General features: G+C 34.2%; 1 protein-coding gene across 2 annotated transcripts in view; it reads left to right on the top strand.

Moving 5' to 3' along the window:
• Window positions 1-23196, top strand: part of LOC128991833 (PDF receptor) — a 212439-nt gene that overhangs the window by 115989 nt on the left and 73254 nt on the right. The gene's annotated exons all lie outside the window — the stretch shown is intronic.

Below are 23196 nucleotides of genomic sequence, written 5' to 3'. Positions count from 1 at the left end.
CTTCTTCAGCTCGTGAACGATGTAGTGTTTGTGTTCCTTCAATTCGTGACATTTCTTAGTACTTAGAATGCTGGATTTGGACTGGGTGTTGAACTGATCCACCAAAGACTGGAGAAACTGTTGTGAAGCCATTTTCTTGATTAGGACTACCCTGTGAGATGTTGCCTCTGCGATGTCTGGAGTAATACTGATGAGGATCCTGAGACTGTCCACTGTATTTATAGCACACGTTCCCCCCTCCACTGCTATTTCCTTCGTAATACTTCCACTGTTGCTGTTTGAATTTATTTTTGTCCCAATAGTGAAGAACTAGAAAATTAGCTAATCGGTATGCGTTTTGTAGTGCACATTGTGTTACTGTGCGATAAGAGTGATCTGTTAAAGTACAAATAGGTCCATAATTAATTTGATGATCCTTGTCCATTCTTATGTCGAAAACATCGTGATATGTGTATTGTTGTATCCATTGTCTTTTTTCCGATCCTCTTGTATAAATATGGGAAAACTTGTTAGAAAAATGATACATGATATTGTTCAAGTGCTTATAGCTTATCAATCCTTCGTTCCACTGAATATGGTGAAAATGTTTAGTTATCCATTTGTTTGTTCTTCTTGCTTTGTCATTCAATTGGTTTACTGAAAATGGAGCTTCAAATATAAACGGGTATACGACATGTGTAATCAAATCTAAAATCACTAATTCTTTTATCACAAATTCATCTTTGTTATCACGAAATGCTATTGAAATTCTATTACACAGGGTTTCATATCCATAATGTTTAACCCTATCTACACACCACCACGTATAGTGTTCAACTGAATTCACACCGCGCCTTGGTCACTCTTTTATACTGTTTTCTTTAATTACACTTCTTGGGTTGCTGGTTCTTCTTGGTTTATAGTTTCATATTCTTCAACAGCTTCTATCGCTTCTTCATCAATTGATTCGAAGTTCCTTAACTGTCTCCACATACCAACTTCATGAGGCAATCTATTAAAAATAGATGTATCTACGTGTCCGTATAATATGGTGCTTTCCGGTTGTTTTTCTATCGTATCAATTAAATACTCCTTGATGATTGAACTTGAGAATACAAGTTGTTTCATATATCTAGAGATAGGAGACGTTGCATGCATTAAAATGTAGAATTCTTCACGTGAGAGTAAAATTTTACTTTCATGTTGAGTTAAATCTCTAAATCGTACTTGTAGTGTTCCACGATTCTTTACTATGTCAATTTCATTGTCAGAATCCAAAAGTCGAATATTAGTTTTCCTTCCGCAAACATTAGTATTTAAGTAACATTCAATTAGATTTAAATGTTTTAGAAAAGATTCCCATGCCGTTTCAGAAAATATAACCATTTTTGTACCATGCTGCAAGATTACTGTAGGTGTATATTCCGATGATTTCATTAGTCCAGCTGTTTTGTTTTCGAAACTTTAAAAATTCTTCTATTTCATTGACGATTTCTTGATGGTTTTCTTGATCCAATAATGCTGCTTCCTCTGCATCCTTTTGAACGACTGATGGAGAACTCATTTTACTCATGATGTAGTGTAGGATGTTACCCATTCAACGAACGAGCAAAGACTGATTGGTGGTGTGCGAAGCTCCTCCTTTTATAGCCGACTGGTGGTTGTGGTGAAACTCATTTACAACACTGTTTTGACTAATCCCGTCAATGGTGTGTACGTTACAATTTTATCATGCAAAATTAAACAATATGCAGATGTTGCATCAGGAACGTTCTCTTCAAACTCCATTTCTATTTTTATATCCACACTTGATGACTTTACAGATTCGTTTTGTTTTGAACAATCTATTACAATTATTGGAGCTTTTGATTCGTACTGCTCGGGAGACAGTATCGGGGTGTTTGTTTTCCCGTAGTATGAACTTTGGAATCTAGCGTACATATCATACAAAACAGTGTACCTCTTCTTAGTGAAAGAAATATTAAAGTTGTCGTAAGGGAAAAATTGTGAATTAAGAAACACTTTACAATTTGTTAGTTTGCAATGATCGAAATGGCCGGCATTAGCTAGTATATTATTCCTTTTTTTTGTTTGTAGTGCAAATATTACATATCTTGCTTTTTCCAAATGAGTAGATGTTTTTACAGTCCATGTATGTCTTTGTGTTTTAGGTAAAACTGGATATTCATGAAATTCCCAACTTCTGAATGGTATTACAATATCTCTATCTGATTTCAGTTGTCTCAACAGTGTTATTCTATGTTCGTCATTTAATCGCACATGTGGTACTCTCCAAACGATTTTGTCCAAAGTTAAATTCCAGTCTAAATTTGCATCAGTGGTTCCAGCTGCTGCGAAAATAGTATCCTTATCATTTGATGATCTTAATAACACTAATTCCTGTTTCACATTTATTATTACTCTTCTGTAATCTTCAGCAAAGCCTAGAAATAATTTCAATGGTATGTAGAAATCAAAGTTCCCTGCAGAATCAGGGGTGATTGTGTCGTTATCGGGTGCAACCCATCCTCCAATTCTTAACAAATTCTTCTCGTTTTGTGTCAAAGATGCTAATCCTTTTAATGTGCTTGTTAAACCTACTTTCTTTGTAGAATCCACAGTTACTCCAGATATTTCATATCTAATTTCATCAAATAAAAATGCCATTGGATTATTGATAAAAGGAACGGTGGTTCCAGCTGTTCCATCTTTTTTTGTTACTCTTCCTTCAATATATAGATAACTTTCGCACGGAAGAGTGTAAATATCCTGTTGTTGTATAGGAATTCTAATTTCATCATTATTATTCAATTTTGACGAAGCGTAGGGGTTGTGCGTGTGATACTCCTTTTCCCATAAAGTCTCGTCGAATGTCGGTCCTTGTGCTATATCCAGTATTTCCATTTTCAATGAGTTTTAATCCAATATCCTGTAAAAACTGAATGTTTTCAGTAGTTAATCCTTTTGCAGATGATGAGCTAGTTAGGTGTTTACCCGACAACTCTCTCTTCTTGAATGACAATCCCATGGTTTAGGTGGATGCTTTTATGTGAATCCTGATCGTAATACGTTCTTCTCTGAAGTCTATGAGGTTTCCGTCTTGATCTAGTATGTTCAACACGATGTCTGAAACCACACTGGTGTTTAAGGGAAGGTACACCAAGTTTTGTGGCTTTTCCACAATCTTAAAACCTGGGGCGACTGTCGGATAGAATGTGTGCAATATATGACTATTCTCTCCATCTCTGTATGATCCTTGTATAATGTTACATGTAATGTCTATCGTATTAACTTTCAGTATTGTTACAGTTTTATCACCAGAATAGGTCTTTTTAGGTTCTAGTATTGGAGTTGTTTCAGAAAATCCCAATAATCCTCCAATTGAATGTTTTTGAGTAAAATCAATATAATAGGAAGAAGTTATTTCAGCTTTCATGGTATTGTTATTTCCTCTTATTGTTATATATTCTTTTTCTGATTCCTTTTGAACAAGTTCGTTAAGTTCTTCGTTTTTCATTTGTTTTTGTATAAATTCGTTAATATGGTCTATTTCGTAAGATCCTGTCGGTAAACTAATTTCTTTCATTGGTGTTAATTCTCCTAAATTATTTTTGCTTTTGTAATAGTGTAATTTGTTATTGACTCCTTCAGAAATATTTGGAATAGAATTGTATGTTGTTAAATCCAATAATGCAGCTTCCCATAATCTTCCTTTTTGCAATCGTAGAGCTGGAAATAGAATACTGCGCAGAGTTGATGAAGTGCCGGTCAATGAGACCGTATAGGAAGACATCTTAAAGTTGACTAACGCTTCTAGCTAAAAAATCTAAACATAAGTGTCCGCAAATTGTTGTATCGTCAGGTTGTTCTCTGTTATAGTTGTAAAATACTTCTTTTGCTGTGCGAAAGTAACGTTGAAGCTCTTTAGGTGGTGGCATATTACCGTAACTATCGAAATAATAAATAATTTGATCAAGTTTTTTATAACATATCCAATGAGTGCCAGGACCTTCACTGTTTTCTAAATTAACTATTCCAGTCTCATTTTTCCATATTTTACCGGGCAATGCATCTTTCATAAACACTCCTCTAAAAAATGGTATTTTCATACAAGAAGCGTATATAATTAATTCTTTATTTGTCAACTCTTTGTTTGGAATTAGTATTTGTTTTTTCTTGTTTAATACACACGGTATGGTCTTAAGTATAATCCTCCTCCTTTTTTTATCATTGACCATATTGTTGGTTTCTTGTTTTTTTTATTTTGATTATTCCTTCTTTTCCTTTTAATACTACCTCCTTGCTTTTTAACCGTTCGTTTTCGGCCTTTCCTCCTCTTTCCTCCTCCAAACGTAGTTTTTGTCTTCATTGCTGCTGTTACTGCCAAAGCTGCTGCTTTTTCACCAAAACTTGCGTCACTAGATTTTACTCTTTGCCAAGCCTTTTCAGCAAGCGCTCTATCCGCTATGGATCTATTTTTTGTATCTGCAAACTTTGAATATGCTATATCGTGCTGTTTGCAAGCTTGATCTAGTTTATTTATTCCAGAATCTCCTCTTTCCAGACGTTTTTTCAATTTTGTTCCAGGTCCACAGTATTGATATCCTCCAGGCAAATGCAGTTCTACTGGTAGTAAATCTATTGTTTTGTTAACAATTGCTCCAATTGGTTTAGATAATAGGGAAACTGCTGATGATGTCAATCCTCCTCCTCTCTTCAAGCTCTCTATATCACGACTGATGTGCTTAACCTTTGACATCTCTATTTATAGGGGAATGTACCCACATCGGCTTCACTCCTCAAGTGTTTGACAATGAATGTTTCATTTAAGAATTGATTTCTTATTATGTACCTTTATCAATCCATATTATATTTTTTGTATTTTCATCTTCTTTGTTATATTTTGAATATGTTGTATCATTCCAAACATTACATGTGTGTACTTCTTCATTTTGTTCATCTTTTATTAACACTTGCTTTTTTATATTATCTTTCATCTAATCCAAAGTCACCGCTTCGTGAGGTAAAACTGCATTGTAAACATTTTTCTAATGGTGAAATCTTTCTACAGGTTTAGTTCTAAGCATCTTTGTTTTGCTAGACATAAAATATTGCTTCATAATGACCCTATCAATTCATTGATCTCTATTATCTGGATGCACTTTGTTATGTCCTGGATGTGCTGGTATCATATTGTGAAAATCAAACATTACAGTACCCAAAAGTCTAGCAAGATAGTTTACATTGACAGCATTATCCATTTGTTGCGGATCTTCAAGATTTGTAATTCTTTTATTATTACATGTGTATATTTCTTCATTTTGTTCATCTTTTATTATACACTGGCTTTTTATATGATCTTTCATCTGATCCAAAGTTACCGCTTCGTGAGGTAAAACTGCATTATGAACATTTGCTAATGGTAAGTTTTTACAATCAAAAGTGGTAGTCTTTATATTATTATGTTTATATTCATCGGTTATTACAGGAACTTGTTTAAAAACTACCACATCTTCAGGATTTACTCCACCTTTTACATTAGTTATCTTTTTGTTCTCAGCATGCCAATTTCCATACTTTTGTAACATGATTTGACTTACAGTGGCAGCATCTGTTGGTTTTAATCCTTCTTTAACCTTATGTAATATTTTACCTTTGCAATCAATTTGTTCATTATCGTGAATAATACAATTATCTTTAACATATTTGAGGTTAACTGCATCCGAATCTTCTTTAGGGTATCCTATATCATTTATAACAAAGTTATAAAAAGAGAATCTATCTTCTTTTCTTTCAGGGATTATAGAATGTAAATATCCTTTATTGACTGAATCTTGACTATCGACAGGATCAGCTAAGTTTGTAACTCTTCTGTTTTTAACATCGTAAACTTCATTATTAACTTGTAAAGTATTTGACAGTTTTGAAAGTAAATAATCTTTGGTGACGGAATCGGAGTTTTCTATTGGTTCACCAACATTTGTTATTCTATGAGACTTAGCATTATAAGAGTCGTTTTGAAGTTGTAGGTTCAACAATTTTTCACTTTTTAAAGTTTTCAAATTTATTGCATCATTATCATCTTCTGGATCTTTTACAAACTTCAATCGTTTGCTGCTTATGTTATAATCTCCTTCAGCTGTTAATGGTAAACTATATCTTTTACCATTGGATTTTGGTTTTTCTCCAAAATTGGAATACCTTCCAAACTTGTCCACGCTCATGATTCAACTGAGTTCTCTCGATTCTTGTCCTCCTTTTATATGCGATGATTAAGCAATAATCCTTCGATTTCGTAGTTCATCGATTAAAGCTACCCATTCATTGTCCAATCCGGTATGACCGGCTTCCATGGCTTCATGTAATAATCTCATTCGATCAACCAGCTTATTGACATCATTATAATATATTATGTTGGTATTGTATAGACTTTTTAATAATCCTTTCCCTGAAGATGTAGGTTCGTTGGTTCTTGGTCTTTTGTGTAACACATTTAATTCAGCTGTAGATATAGCTCTTCTTTTTAGTTGAGATTTTTTCACTTGTGTTGGAAAAAGATCAGCTATTACACTTGTGTATTTTATTGATCGATTTCGATAAATGGGCAAATCTTTGGAATACTGCTTTTTATGTGCATTTGTATCATTTAGTATATTTTTAAACACTGATAGGTCTTTTTTGGTAAATTTACCAGGTTTGTTTTTAAATATAAGTTCAAACAGTCCTGTTGTACCTTTATATTTTTGGTTACCAATAAGGATGTTATCGTTTTCATCTATATCCAAATTACTGTCTCCAATCATAATACCATTGTCTTCTAGTCTAGCTCCATAAATGTGATATCTTCGATTAGCCTGTGTTGAATGTAACATGTTTAATAAATATTTTCTGCCCAAATTCCCTTTGAATGCTATGTTTGTGCTTAATGTACTTAAATTTGTAGGATTAGTAGATCCTTCTTCTTGACCTGCGGAAAATCCTTCCTTTTCTCTTGAATCTTCAGTTTCTTCTGTTTCTTCACTTTCTTCGCTTTCACCACTTTCTTCAGTTGATTGAAATTGTTTGTATTGTTCATAATCTCTTGATTCTTTTTCATACTTAGAAATCGGTAGAATAGCATCTCCTTCGAAAGGTTTTTCAATATTCTTAACTAATCTGTTTAAAGGATCAGTAACGGGTTTAAACGTTGATTCTATAAACTTTTCTCTTTCGCTTATACCTAACTTCAGAGCTCTGTTTTTATGTCTAATAGAATCACTAAGTGATTTTATTTCTTTTAAGAGCTTTTCTTGACTTGCCATGTTTACAGTACGAAGTGTTGATTTGAAATAGTGATATTTAGTGAAGCAGAACGTATTTATCAAACCCTATTCTATATCGTCCGTCTTTTATGGCTTGTTCTTTCATAATCACCAAAAATCCATACTTTTCTGCCCATGCTGTTCCACAAATTTGTTTAAACTTATCAAATGACATATCAGCATTTACATGATCGTTATATACATGTTTCAGGTTGGTTTCATCTTGTTTGAACAAAATTATAACATTTGCATTATCTCTGATAAGTTGCTTTGGAATTTTACTGTATGTTTGTCCTATATATATGCTGTCGATATTATTATGTCTTCCCATGGCGAAATAGTTCCTAATAGTATCATGATTTTCACACGAAACGTCATCAAATAGAAATACTGAATATGGTTTAGCTTGGTTTGGTTGCAAAACTTTATCACTGGCGTTAAATTTATAAAGGTTAACACCTGACACCTTCGATATGATTTTCTCCAACAATTGATACTTTGGCTGATGTAGTGACTTTGAAAATATGTATAAGTTATTAAACCTCAATCCTTTAGGATTTGTAATCAAATTAAATACGACATTAGTTTTTCCACAGTTTGAAGGACCACTTATAATACATCTGACTGTGTTTGGAAGTAAACTTCCATGTTTGCCGGTGTTGATTGTGTCGTTATCAATAGTGTAATCATCAATATTACTAATGTTGAATTGATCTTTATGATGAACAATCTCCATCTTATTCGAAATCCAATGGTACAATGAGCTGTTCCCGTTAAATTAGGTCTTTTATAGGTATCCAAGAATCTTCTGTTTTGTTAAAACCTAGCCATCGTACTTTAACTTGGTCTTTTTTCCTTTGTAACAATTTTTCAACAAGATATACATTACCTACTGTAGATTTCAATAGTTCATGTCCGTAGAACGCACCTTGTAACAAATTGCCTTTATTATCCTTTAATATGTATGTTTCTGGTATAGTTGGTTGCACTTTGTATATGGTAAATACTTCATTTGTCCAATTAGGTAGATATTTTTTAGTAAATATCGTTTTATACTTACTTATTCGAACTTTATCATTTACATTGAATTTTCTAGGCTTCTTTATTTCAACCTTAGGTTTTGTATTGTGCTTTATTCTTTTTAATACAAGCTTCGCATTTTTACTGTTTACTTCATTTGGCGTCATTCCAATAGTTCTGTGAAACCTGTTGTTGTAATCACTTATTAACTTTGGTAAAATATCAATCCATAAGTAGGTTCCTCTGTTTGAAAACATTTTATACATCGCTCCTTTTAACGTTCTATTAAATCTTTCAATTATAGCAGCTTTTTTTCAGATTTAGTTGAGTAGTGGTTTATGTTGTATTTTTCCATTAACTCTGAAAAACTTTTACTAAAGTATTCTTTGCCATCATCAGTTTGTAAATGTTTCATTTTGTTTTTATCTCTCTTTATAGCGATTTCCATGGCTTGTGTTACGCTTTTACCAGTTTTATCCTTTAATGGTAATGCATCTGCAACTTTGGTAAAACAGTTAATCACTGTAAGTATATAATGATGTCCTTTATTTATTTTACTATATGGCCGCATTTCAATCAAATCTGCTTGATACAAATCATTTATTCCTTTTACAGTTGTATTTCTTCTTGGAAAGTTTACTCTTGCAGGTTTGTGTAGCTCATTTACAATGTTATCTTTAAAAGCCATTATGTTGTTTTCACTGCCAATGTTGGCAAAGTAATGATTTTCATTTTTTCTTGCATCTCCTTATATAGGTCAAGGTCATTCAAACCTTGTGTAAAAAAGGGGGAACACAGCGGACAACGCTGAGTTCCCCCAATTTTACGGAAAGGAAAAAGGATAAGTGGTGTAGGACGATGAAAAGGTAATTAGTCGATAGGGTTAAGGGAATAGTGAGCAAATGGAAGTGTGTGGATCCGGTCTGGTAGGATGTGTCGTTTGTCATCGTTGCAGGAGAGCGCCTTCTTAACTTCTGTCACGCTGTACAGTTGATGGTTATAACTCCTGATTGTGTTGAAGTGTGCAGTTATAACTTTATCTTCATACAACACTTGCTTGTAGTCTTCAAAAAGTACATTTTTCTTCAAATACAAATTCTTTACACCTTTTGCCTTTTTTATAATGTTGTCATCGTGTAGTTTCACAGCATACAATTTTGATATAAGTGCTACGATTTCTTCAAGTAACACTCCGTTAGCCTCATCTTTAAATTTCCCTAATACTTTCTTGTTTCTGTCTTGATTCATCTTTATATACAAATGTGCGAAGATCTTTATACATATCTTGAGTAATTATCTTGTAAATAAATGCATCTGTATCCATGTAAGTTATAACTATGTTCTCTCTTCCATAATGTGCAACCATCTTGTTGTAGTGAAAATCATACATGTGCGTTTTCGATATATCTAATATTGACATTAATATATACAAAGGTCGATCCATTTTTATACTGGTTTTCTTCATTGATACGGCAACAAGGTTTTCATTAATGATTACTGATGATCCAAAGTTAGGTTTCTGTACAAGTTTCTCCAATTTCCTAGCATCTGTTACAAGTTTTACATTTTTGTGTTTCCTTTTATTTTCCAGAGTTTTACCGAATATCGCATTGTTCATTAATTTAAAAAAGTCCTTCTGGAAGGCTGACGTTGCTGCTGCTCTTCTTGTAGTGTTGGAATCGATGTAGGGTTTCAGCCAGCAAGATTGAGAAAATTCCAAAACTCTGTGTACTTTGGTTAGACGAAGTCCTAATTCAAGTGCTTGCTGTACAGTCCAAAAGTGCGCTACATATCTTTGCTTGTTATTTAAATTCATAATTAATTTAGGATGTTTTCCAGTTGGTGAAATTTCTGTTTTTGGTAAAAGAGGAAGATCGTAGTGAAGGTCGTGTAGATGTTCTGGGTATTCGAAATCGCAGTCTAATATATATCCTTTGTCACCATGTTTTGGAATTTGAACAATATCTCCAATTGACTCTGGGTCTATCCATTTAAAGTTATCATATTGAAGGGGGTTGGACATTGCCCATCCATACAAATTGTTTGCATCAAAATACCCAAGATAAACTGATGGCTCTTGCTGGTTGTAGTTTGGCAGATCTTTATTGTTGGCTTTTACATGTCTTACAACGCTTTGAGTCAATCCTCCTCTGACACCGGACTCAACCATCAGCACCATATCAATATCTGTTAAAAGTTGAAGTTTGCAATTGGTTTCTTTTAACATCGCCTGCCAAGCTAATCCTGGAGAGGTGAAAGAATGAAGAGGGTCTAATCCGTACGCTTCCAAACAGGTGTTTCTGAATTCCTCCATTACATCACAAAGCAGGGTCACATCGAGTTTAACATAAAAATCTGAGTAATCCCCTAGTGTTTCCATATCAAGTTCGTTCCAAACTCTGCATGCATGTTGGTAATCTTCATGTGATATTTCTGAATTGTTCAGCTTGTTGTTAAAGGCTTCTGGTGGAGGAAGTGATGTCTCGTCAAATCTGTGCAATCCATCGATGTAATCATAAGGGAAGACTCCTTTTCGAAGAACTAAATCCAATTTGTTGTTTTCTACTATTTTACTTGTTTCTATTAAATTTTCTCTTGTCAAATTTTCTGATAGTTTCATAAGACTAGAAGGCATAAATCTGTAGGAGTCAAGAAATCTGAGTTTCATTTTACCAACCTTTTTTGAAAAACTAATAAACCGTTCCATCGTTACGGCTAGTACATCAATTCTACCATTGTCTCTTCCTAATTCAGGAATTATAAAATGTCCATCATAACCGCTTACGTTGTGCATTACAATTGGAATATAGTTAGGAATTTTATAGTTTAAGTTGCAGGCGTTACACGCAGCACCTCTGTAGCTTCCGGTCAGATGGTCGTGGTCATGCACTTTATGATTATCTTCTGTAAATGATTTCTTGCACAAATAACATGATGTTGATAAATCGTATTCTTGAACTTCATCGGGTGACAAAGGCGTCATAGGTTTTACTTGTGTATAAATTGTCTCTACTTTTTCAGATATATTGTAAAGCTCGTCAACAAAGTATTTAGCTGCATCTTCACCACGATACACTTTTGGTTCAGCTGTGAGGCCATAATCTTGTAAATATTCTTCAGAAAGCGTTGACTTGATGAGTAGACAAAAACTGTTCGGTGAATGTAGTTGGTACTTGTTTCTTCTTGATGTGTCCTCCTCTTGATGTTCCAACGGTAGTAGAGTAGATTCAAAATCAGCATACACGACAATAGGAATTCTATATTGATGAACTACATTATTAAACTGTACAAATGCTCTATCAGTTGGTGGTAGGTTAATCTTAACTTCTTCATTTCCATTGCATAACCTTTTATGTTCCAACAACCATTCAGAACCTCCTTTTCTCAAACTTTTATTCACATGACAAAAACATCTTTTACAAATTGTTTTACTTTCTTTAAACTTTGACACTTGAAATGAAAGAAGTCTGTTAAAATTCTTAATATATACATAGTGCGATATTTCACCTTTGGTGATTAGTAACAAGTCTGTGTGATTATTTTGTTCGTGTGCACATATACGTAGAGGATATACATTGTTTGATGAATCTAAACTATATATATTTACAGAAGCAGTTGGGTTCTGTTTTTCAAATTTGGCAATATCTTTGATTTTTACAGGGTAGCTCATTCCTTGAAAATTATAATTGTGCTGCACTTCTTTATATTCTCTTCCTACCCTTTGCGGATCATTATTGTCGAAATATTTTACCAACATTGAATATTTAAAACATTCAGTATCATCATTTTGTACATTTACACAAGATTTAGTATCAGCAATTTTCTTGGGTAGAGGAATATAGCTACTTCCTCTCATTCCATATCCATGTTTATGCACTCTTACATCCAAACCTGATATGCTCAATACAGTCCATCCTGATCCTCTGCCTTCATGTTCTTGCAATTTTGTCAAAAGTTCTTCAAAACAGTCATCTACAATTGATTCTATATCTGAGGCAAACATAAGGGTTCTGTTTTTTGTTAAAAATCCTCTAGATGATGTTTCATTTTGCATGTTGATAAATATAACATCCAGCAATAGTCCAAACTTTATAAAATTTAATCTTTGTAATTCATTTTGTAGCGTTTCAATTACTAGTCCTTTTGCACTAAACATAAATTCTTCCAGTTTTAATGTAGCATTGTCAATTTTAAAATGTGTTACCACTTTACCTGGTAGAGCATGAGCGTGTAGTTCCACATTTGTTGGAGATGCATCAGTTGAAGGTGAAGTTGGGCGTTTGGGTGCATAATGAATAACACTTGGTCTTGAAGTTGATGGTTTGGGTTCTTCTTCTCCTGAATTTCTTGAAGTAGATGGTTTGGGTTCTTCCTCTTCTCCTTGTCCTATTTGATTTAATTCTTCAATCAAGTCTTGATATCCTTCCAATTCCTCTTCATTTGTAGGATGATCGACTATTTCATGAAGTAGAAGATCTATTTCATCCTCGAATGTGGCTTGAAAAATGGCGCAGCGTAGCATGGAAGTATATGGTTTTGGTTCTTCTTCTCCTCGATCTCTTGAAGTAGATGGTTTGGGTTCTTCTTCTTCTTTTTGTCCTATTTTATACAATTCTTGAATCAAGTCTTGATATCCTTCCAATTCCTCTGCATTTGTAGGATGATCGACTATTTCATGTAGTACAAGATCTATTTCATCCTCGAATTCGGCTTGACAAATGGCGCAGCGTAGCATGTTGTAGATGTTCTCTATTCAAGAAGCAGCAACATACTGATGAAAGGTGTGAACATCCACCCCTATTTATACCATTCCCTCCCCTCTCTCCCCTCTACTACTACTATTAAATTAATGACATCACCCCATTTCCCAATTGCTTTATAATCTAACGTAAATACAGGCTATTCTTCAACTTTCAAACATATTTATAGAAAAACAAGGTATTTTATTTTTTACTAACTATTCTGGTTTAGTAGGTCAAGGTCATTGCAGGATAATAAAAAAATGTGTGAACAATTCGTTTAGTTCTGAAACACGTTTTTACACATGTTATACCAGAACTAAATAAATTGGTCAGACATTTTTTTATTAAAAATTTGGAAAAAAGTTATTTACTGTTCAAAACTTGGAAAAGCCCCAATTTACTGTGTTATAGTCTTGGAAATTGAAGATTTCCAAGACAAACCCAACCTACCCACGTCCCATTTTTTTATTTGTTAGTACTCTTCATCAATTTCACTATCCAATAAATCCATCATTTCCGACAGAATTCGCTCTTCCATTTCACCATTCATTAATTGTATCATGTCCGACAGCATTTTTTCATCATCATCTTCTTTTAATTTTTCAACGTGGTTATCAATTATAGCACTAGCTTCTTTCATTTCTCCCACAGTCCTCATTCTTGCTTCTTCAACTTCCTTTTCTAAAAACCTTATTCTTTCAATTGATAAATTTATAATTTGGAGTTTAGATGTTCCTTTTTTAGCTTTGAGTATGGTTCTCAATACCTCAAATGTTTCATTTAGCTTCATCACCCTCCTTCTTTCTCTTTCATTATGTCTAATCTTTTTTTTATCCATCTTGACTAAACTTGCGTTTGCGAGTTCCAGAAATAAGAATGTTTAATGCAGGATGTCAAATCTCTTTTATACCTCCATATAGTGGTGGGGGTAGACCACTCCCCACTTTACTTTATAGTAGTAGGGGAAATGGGTAACATTTTTCCTTATTGTTGAACCATGGAATTTATTTAAATCCTTTAAGTAGGTCAAGGTCATTGTAAAATAATAAAAAAATGTGTGAACAATTTATTTAACCCAGCAACATGTTTTCTTAAACATGATATACCAGAATTAAACAAATTGCTCAGACATTTTTTTCAAAATTTTGAAAAAGCCGATTTACTGTGTATTTTATGATTTTATGATTATCAGGATTTAAAATAAATTAAATATTTCAGAGATTAAAAATTTAGAAATAGAAAATTTACTGTTATTGTTTTGGAAATTGATGATTTGCAAAACAAACCCCCATCCCACCCATTTTACCCACTCATTTTATTTTTTGTACATTAATCACTATCGGAGTCAGAGTCAGAGTCAAACAATCGTCTTCTACTTCTAAACATTGCACTAAACATTATATGACTTGTTGTAGGTGTTTCCCTTAGCTCAACAAGTTTCTCCGAGCATACCATCTCTTCAGTAGATGATGAATCTTCAACAAGTAGAAAACTTCTATCTTCTTCATCTAACTCTTCATCAGTCAATACTTCCAAATTTTCGTCACCATCCGATTCCAACTCTTCTTCGGATAAAGATTCTTCCTCCAAGTCTATGTCTTCTTCCTCTGAACCAGCTTCAAAAACAATGTTTTCCAATAAGGTTTTTAAAAAAGAAGTTGTCGGGAAAATATTGTCCACAGGAGACATAATGTACAAGAGTGGTAAATCTGAAGTAACTGATTGTACCTCAGCAAACATGTTATATAGGCAAACCCCCACCATTTACCTTTACCCCCACCCTTAACCTTTACTCCATTTTGTTTTTAGTTATTGCGGTCTGGTTTTATGTAGAATGTGGCAGTCACAATATACCCTTTTTCTAACATTTCCACTAGCCTTCGAATTATTTTATTAAATCGTACATCAGTTAATTCTAGTTTCAACCCGTTTGCTTCTGAGTTCCAGATGTTTCTCTCTTCCTTCCACAAAGTAAAATGACATGTCACACTATGATTTAAATATTTTTCTAAACTTCCCCTGAATGCAAATGCTTCTTGAAGGTTTTTTAAGTTTCTTTTAATTATTATTGTAGCTGGGGAATTCATAGTTAAACTTGCCTCTGCTAGCTCCAATCTAAGAATGAATCATGTGCAATATCAAGCGTCTTTTATACCTTTATGTACTGGTGGGGGTAAAGGGGGTGGGGTTAAACAAACCACCTTAATTTTAGTAGTGGTAGAAATTGATATTATCATTATTTTAAAATTTTGCAGAAATTTCTAAGTTTAAGAAGTGGGTCAAGGTCATTGCAAGATAATAAAAAAAAATGTGTGAACAATTCATTTAATTCTTCAGCACGTTTTTACACATGATGTATCAGAATTAAACAAATTGCTCACACATTTTTTTTTAAGAATTTGGAAAAATTGAATTTACTGTGTTATCTTTGGTAATGTAAAATGTTAAAAGGAAAAAAATTACCGTGTCTTCTTGATCTTGGAAATTGAAGATTTCCAAGACAATCTTCCTTTAGCATCCCGGATAAGGTAGTCAGTTCTTTTCGGATGTTCAGGGTTTACAACATCTCTTGGTAATCTAATTGAAAAATGCTCTCCTGTATCGTTACGTTTTATAATGATGTTATTAAACCATACACATCTGACAAAGAAATATTTCGTACACCTTTTCATCCTTCTTACCCGGATTGCTTTGGGAAGTTCTTTAATTTTATTGGAAGACTCTGTGGTTTTATTGTGTTTTGAATGAATGGAGCACATATCACTATTCAAAACACAAACCTTTTCACAGTGTTCCCCCTTACTAGCACCCTTTTTAAAAACATATCGACACTTAGAGAGGGTGTGTGCAAATTTTCTTCTCCTGTCAGCAATTAATTGTTTACACTTATCTGAAGGAGAAGTGTGAAGGTGGTCAAAGGATTTGGAAGTGGCTGGTAGGGAGTCTTTTAGAGGAGATATGATGGGTGGTGGAATAGTGAATTGTAAAGGTGGAGTTGTCGAGGGAGAAATACATGGTGTAGAAGTTGGAGGTGGAGATGCAGTTCTAGTAGCAGTAGGTGTTGATAGAATATCAGCAACAGTGCAGTCAGAGGACGAGGAAGAGCTTGTAGATGAATCAGATGAGGTTAACTCCGAAGAAGATGAACAAGACGAACTTGATTGTGAAGATGAAGATGAAGACAATATTTCAATCAGTGGAGGAGATTGATCACCAATGGCTCGGAAGGTGTATTGTTCTTCTGCTCCAGGACTTGCACCTTCTGACTGCAGTATTTCTCGAAGAACCGATTTTGGATCTGACGCATGTGATGAAATTAAAATAGATCGAGGAAGAGACTTTGAAGATGAAGAAACTACTTTCGAGGGTCTAGTGGGAATTCTAAGGTAAGCCATGATAGCAAATGAAACAGTGAATAGTAACTGGAGCTGACTCAACTAGCTAGGACTACTTCAGACCATTGAATGATGATTGCCTGCGAAGCAAACCTCCTTTTATAGCAAAACTCAAGTGGAGGGGGGAAGCTTGTGGGTGGAGGGGGGAAGCTTGTGGTTGGAGGGGAAATGTTGTGTCCGTTGGTGTTAACTTAAAAGAACTGTTCTCGGTTCCCAATAATGTACTATAAGGAAGCTTTCTAAGTCCTGTAAGTAGGTCAAGGTCATTTAAAAATATTGCCAAAAGGAGAGATGGAGCAAAAATTGGCTCCATCTCTCCTTTTGTTGTAATAGGGGAACTTAGTGTTTGTTATGTATTTTAAGGGAAGCTTTCTAAGTCCTGTAAGTAGGTCAAGGTCATTTCAAAATAATGCCAAAAGGAGAGATGGAGCAAAAATAAGCTCCATCTCTCCTTTTGTTGTAGTGGGGGAACTTAGTGTTTGTTTTATTTTCGTGTTTGTGTGTAAGTCTGAATTGGCTAAAGACCAATGTATCAGTCTTTTTGATCAGAGGCAGCGCAGCCAAAGGACTGTCCTCATGGTATTGATCAAAGACTCATTAGCAATAGCCGGAGCAGCGCAGTCAACGAACTGTCCCCATAAAAATGTGTGAATGTCATCTATCTCATTTTGTTGTAGTGGGGGAACTTAGTGTTTGTTTTATTTTCATGTTTGTGTGTAAGTCTGAATTGTTTAAAGACCAATGTATCAGTCTTTTTGATCAGAGGCAGCGCAGCCAAAGGACTGTCCTCATGGTATTGATCAAAGACTCATTAGCAATAGCCGGAGCAGCGCAGTCAACGAACTGTCCCCATAAAAATGTGTGTATGTCAAAGAGAACTCTATGTCATGAATTTACTATTGGTTTCATGTTTTTGTTTTGTGTGAACGTTTTCAACTTACTAATGTCACTTAGAACTTTGTAACATACAATGATCAACTTAAATTGAAAATAAAATTACTAATAGGGACTTTATTATTTTGATACCTGAAATAGAACAACACATAATTAAGAAATACAACACCCTTACCAAAGATACAAATACGCAAAACACCCTCTAACTACAAGCCAACAAATACTACAATCAACATGCTTCTAATATAACTACTAAGTGACAAGAACCTTAGGTTAGAGTGGTACCAACTCTAAACTAAGGGTCTCGTCTTTAGCCAGTTTGCCCATCCGGTCAGCTTCACCGGTTGTGCAAGACTGACAATCATCCGTCTGCTCGCAGCCCTTTTATACGCTCGGGTTGAGTGGTGGGGGTAGAACAACGCTGCACCTGCTTATGTAAATTAACTAACGATAGTAGGTCCCTAGCTAGAATATGTGCCCGGTCGGATTCAAACATATACAAGGCTTCATTCAAAGATCCATTACTACCGTTTTTATATTTTTTCCAAGATATTTTCAAAGTCCTGTAAGTAGGTCAAGGTCATTTAAAATAATACCAAAAGAAGAGATGGAGCAAACATGCTCTATCTCTCCTTCTGTTGTAGTGAGGAAAGAGTCTGTGTTTAAGTATAACAACAAAAGCTTAAAATTTAATTTAACCAAATGCAGAATAGTATGCAGGCCATTGGACCTCTCAACTAATTACAAAATGGTCAACTTAAATTTTAAAATATAGAATATTTACAGTCACAAGAAAGTGTTCATTGTTAGCTGACATAAGTTAACTACCAATGACAACGAAAAGTTTAAAATTTAATTTAACCAAATGCAGAATAGTATACAGGCCGTTGGACCTCTCAACTAATTACAAAGTGGTCAACTTAAATTTTAAATATAGAATATTTACTGTCACAAGTAGGTTTTCATTGTTAGCTGACATAAGTAAACTACCAATGACAACGAAAAGTTTAAAATTTAATTCAACCAAATGCAGAATAGTATGCAGGCCGTTGGACCTCTCAACTAATTACAAAGTGGTCAACTTAAATTTTAAATATAGAATATTTACTGTCACAAGAAAGTTTTCATTGTTAGCTGACATAAGTAAACTACCAATGACAACGAAAAGTTTAAAATTTAATTTAACCAAATGCAGAATAGTATGCAGGCCGTTGGACCTCTCAACTAATTACAAAATGGTCAACATAAATTTTAAAATATAGAATATTTACAGTCACAAGAAAGTGTTCATTGTTAGCTGACATAAGTAAACTACCAATGACAACGAAAAGTTTAAAATTTAATTTAACCAAATGCAGAATAGTATGCAGGCCGTTGGACCTCTCAACTAATTACAAAATGGTCAACTTAAATTTTAAAATATAGAATATTTACAGTCACAAGAAAGTGTCCATTGTTAGCTGACATAAGTAAACTACCAATGACAACAAAGGTTTAAAATTTAATTTAACCAAATGCAGAATAGTATGCAGGCCGTTGGACCTCTCAACTAATTACAAAATGGTCAACTTAAATTTTAAAATATAGAATATTTACAGTCACAAGAAAGTGTTCATTGTTAGCTGACATAAGTAAACTACCAATGACAACGAAAAGTTTAAAATTTAATTTAACCAAATGCAGAATAGTATGCAGGCCGTTGGACCTCTCAACTAATTACAAAATGGTCAACTTAAATTTTAAAATATAGAATATTTACAGTCACAAGAAAGTGTTCATTGTTAGCTGACATAAGTAAACTACCAATGACAACGAAAAGTTTAAAATTTAATTTAACCAAATGCAGAATAGTATGCAGGCCGTTGGACCTCTCAACTAATTACAATATGGTCAACTTAAATTTTAAAATATAGAATATTTACAGTCACAAGAAAGTGTTCATTGTTAGCTGACATAAGTAAACTACCAATGACAACAAAAGTTTAAAATTTAATTTAACCAAATGCAGAATAGTATGCAGGCCGTTGGACCTCTCAACTAATTACAAAATGGTCAACTTAAATTTTAAATATAGAATATTTACAGTCACAAAAGATTGTTCATTTTAATGGGGGACTTCTTTATCCTTTGTTAGCTGAAATATCACATGATTAGAAAAATACAACACTCTGCGCAATTCAAGTACTAAAGACACGATGCACTCCATAAAGTAAAACCATCTAAGATACAAGCTAAAAAAACAACATGCAGCACATGCTATTGACTAAAACATTAAGTTAGATTGGCCAAATCTAACGAAAGGTTTTAATCAAAAGTCAGTCAGTCTACACTCAACCAGTCAGCTGTGCCAGTTGGGTGAGACTGACTACAGTCCGTTCGCTGCCGCTACTTTTATCCGCGAGCCAGTTGGGAGGGGGTCGGTTGGGAGGTTTACCCTGCTTCGCGGGTAAATTTCCCTACTGTCGGGTAATTCTACCTACTAAGTAAGGAAGTCTCCAACATCACATCATTCAGTGTTGAACCTTCAACGGAGACTGTTCACATATGCTAGCTCTGTTCTGATGTTAACTATGGATAAGCCAAGTACAATCACACAAGATAAACTAAAGAGAATAAAAGAAGATTTAAAGAAATCTACTACTACTAAAACTAGCAATTTTCGCAAGTCAATGTCACTACGTCTAAAGTTTCAGAAGCAAATTAAATTACCACTACATTGGAATGCATCAGGATCAAATTATTCTAATCAATTATCACCTGAAGCCATATGTCAAGAAATGAAGCTTCCTCAACTAGTAAGTCCAATAGAAACAGAAAAAGTAACATTTAAATATCTGTTACAAAACAAACATTATCAATTAGTAGAACAAAGACAAAATGAAAATGGTAAAACATTTATTTTCTTTTATGACAACAAGTTTTTAGAGGTTTGCTTTCCGACACGATTAAATGTGCCAAAGCCTCCTGACGTTGAAGATGGCAAACTAATTTATTTGATTCACACAAGTCAGGACACATGGAATTGGGTATAATTCACTTAAAAAAATCAGTCTTTCTAAAGACTCCATTATATAAACATATTTGAACCACAAAGTCTAATCTGTCAAACTATTTAACAAAATATAAACGATGTTTAATTTTACTTTATTTTTTACGTCACGGTCTCCAGTACCCCTAATACAACACTACTGATGTGTTTTTTTAAGACCAACAAATATTTTCTAACAGGGGGAAAATATATCTACTATTAGGAACATATTTCTGTATAAACATTTTTTAACCACAAACAGCTAACCTGCGACTATCTAACATAAGATATAAATTAAAATTGGTTTTTACAATACCTTGTGTTGTTGAGTCAATCGAGGTGTAGTATTACGATGGCATCACTGCAAAACGATAGACCCAGGACCGTACAACACTCCGCCGCTATGTCCAAACGCGAACTGTGTGGATACTATCCAAATCTGGGTACAGCTCCGCGAAGGTTGAGTAACAAGGCCGGGCGTGGCCGCGACCCTGACCAAACTTTCCTCCGTCCAACTAACCCAATTCCGCGGCGACCAGTGAGTCACCCATGCCGCGCCGCGCCGCGCCCCGCTGACCTTACTAGAATACTACACAGTACTGTTGACTATGAATTTAACTAAATCCATCATTTAATTGTATAAAATGTGTTTTGATCGTTAAACAATTAGAACAGTACCCACATACGTCACAAGTGACGTACCACCGGAAACACCCGCATAAAACCCAACTCTACGTCATATCCGCCTTTTTAAAGCAATTATTTCCATATGGTCAGATCAGCTGATGCGATACAATCCCTATAATTACCCTACTCTGAACATCCATTCCCAAGTTCAAAAAGATCGAATATAACAGTTTAAAGATACCTTTATGTAAGAATACAAAATGGATATCTGCTTTACGAAGGGATTTTGGAAAAGAATAATTCTTGATTTTCTCTTGGCTCTGATCCATAGAGCTATTTCCGGGATCTTGGGACATTACTTACGTGACACCCTGCATATACATAAATTTGAATGGCTGGTATTTTTGTACTCTGTCGAATTTAAAATGAAAAAGTAAATCTGTGCTGGGCCTAATTCTTACCATGAGACCTACTATAATAGCCTAATTACCTATATGGGAAATCCACTATAATTACCTAAGATTGAAAAAGTATTTAATCTCAATATTTATAAGAAGTGTACAAATAATTCCTAAAATAATTTTTAAACTAACAACATTAGTTTAGATAAAAAACCTCACATGCCTGTGTTGTTACTGAATCAACACTTCTTGGTAAATGCAGAACTTTCAATTTTTACAAGTTATTTACTTTTAAACTGTATCAAATGAGCTTATAACAGTTCTAATTGGTTTTCACCACCATATGATTGCAATGTAAACAAAGATTTGAACAGGATATACCCAAGGCAATAAAATAAACCCAATCATTTATTGGATTACAAACAATTAATAGCAAACGACAATTATAAATTATAGTAGTGTAGTTTGATAACCCCGCTGCAGCAAACCTGCCGACTTAAGCGAATTTCCATTTAAGCTCTTTAAAGAGGTCTGGAGAAAAATTGATAAATTTTGTGTTTTAGGGGTAACAAATTGGAAAAACCCATTTTTTTCCCATAAACCCCCCCGTTAAACCCCGTTCCCATGGTCCGATCATGCTGGTTCGCGAACTCATTCAAGTTTATCTTGCCTTACACTTTCAAACCAAATTTTATCAAAATCCGACAAAAATTACTCAAGTTATCATCCGGACTTACATATATAAAAGTTTGAACAAATTGTGTTTTTTGCCTCTGGGGACATCAAAATGAAAAAGTAAATCGGTCCCGGGCCTAGGACTTACCATGAAACCTACGGTAATAGCTACTTCCCTATAGGGAAATTCGCTAAAACCCCCTAAATGTTACAACATTGACTCCAAGTTTAATTTAAACTTTAGAACTAGTATTGGGTTTGATTAAAATTAAGATTAATGCACAATTTAGTTTAAAATTGTTTACAATACCTGCATATAGTAATCCTTTGTTGCTGATTTTGGCAACTAGTTTCGGTGCATTATTGAACCATCTTCAGGCCTCAAGGTGTCAAATAATCACTTCATTTGAAGGTCGTTAAAAACAGAGTTCAATAAATAAGACATATACAAAACACGATACACGGAACGGACACACATTACAAAAAAACACGAAAAACACGAAGGGACATTGACAATCGATCGTGATCGGGCTGAGGTAAAGTCTAGACTATATAGTAATCCTTTGTTGCTGATTTTGGCAACTAGTTCATTATTGAACCATCTTCAGGCCTCAAGGTGTCAAATAATCACTTCATTCGAAGGTCGTTAATAACAGAGTTCAATAAATAAGACATATACAAAACACGATACACGGAACGGACACACATTAGAAAAAACACGAAAAACACGAAGGGACATTGACAATCGATCGTGACCGGGCTGAGGAATACCTACCGAGGTCTATACTTTACCTCAGCCCGATCACGATCGATTGTCAATGTCCCTTCGTGTTTTTCGTGTTTTTTGTAATGTGTGTCCGTTCCGTGTATCGTGTTTTGTATATGTCTTATTTATTTAACTCTGTTATTAACGACCTTCGAATGAAGTGATTATTTGACACCTTGAGGCCTGAAGATGGTTCAATAATGAACCGAAACTAGTTGCCAAAATCAGCAACAAAGGATTACTATATGTAGGTATTGTAAACCATTTTAAGTATAATACAGTAATCCGGAGGTTAAACAAATATTTTTCACAATTTAGAGCATGTTAGACTATATCTAACATGTGAATTTTAAGAAAAAAAAATCTGT

The sequence above is a fragment of the Macrosteles quadrilineatus genome, unplaced genomic scaffold (genome assembly GCF_028750875.1).
Source record: "Macrosteles quadrilineatus isolate MER2022 unplaced genomic scaffold, UCM_ALF_1.0 Scaffold_4__1_contigs__length_99947679, whole genome shotgun sequence".
Taxonomy (NCBI): Eukaryota; Metazoa; Arthropoda; class Insecta; order Hemiptera; family Cicadellidae; genus Macrosteles; species Macrosteles quadrilineatus.
This window is presented reverse-complemented; position numbering and strand designations above follow the sequence as displayed.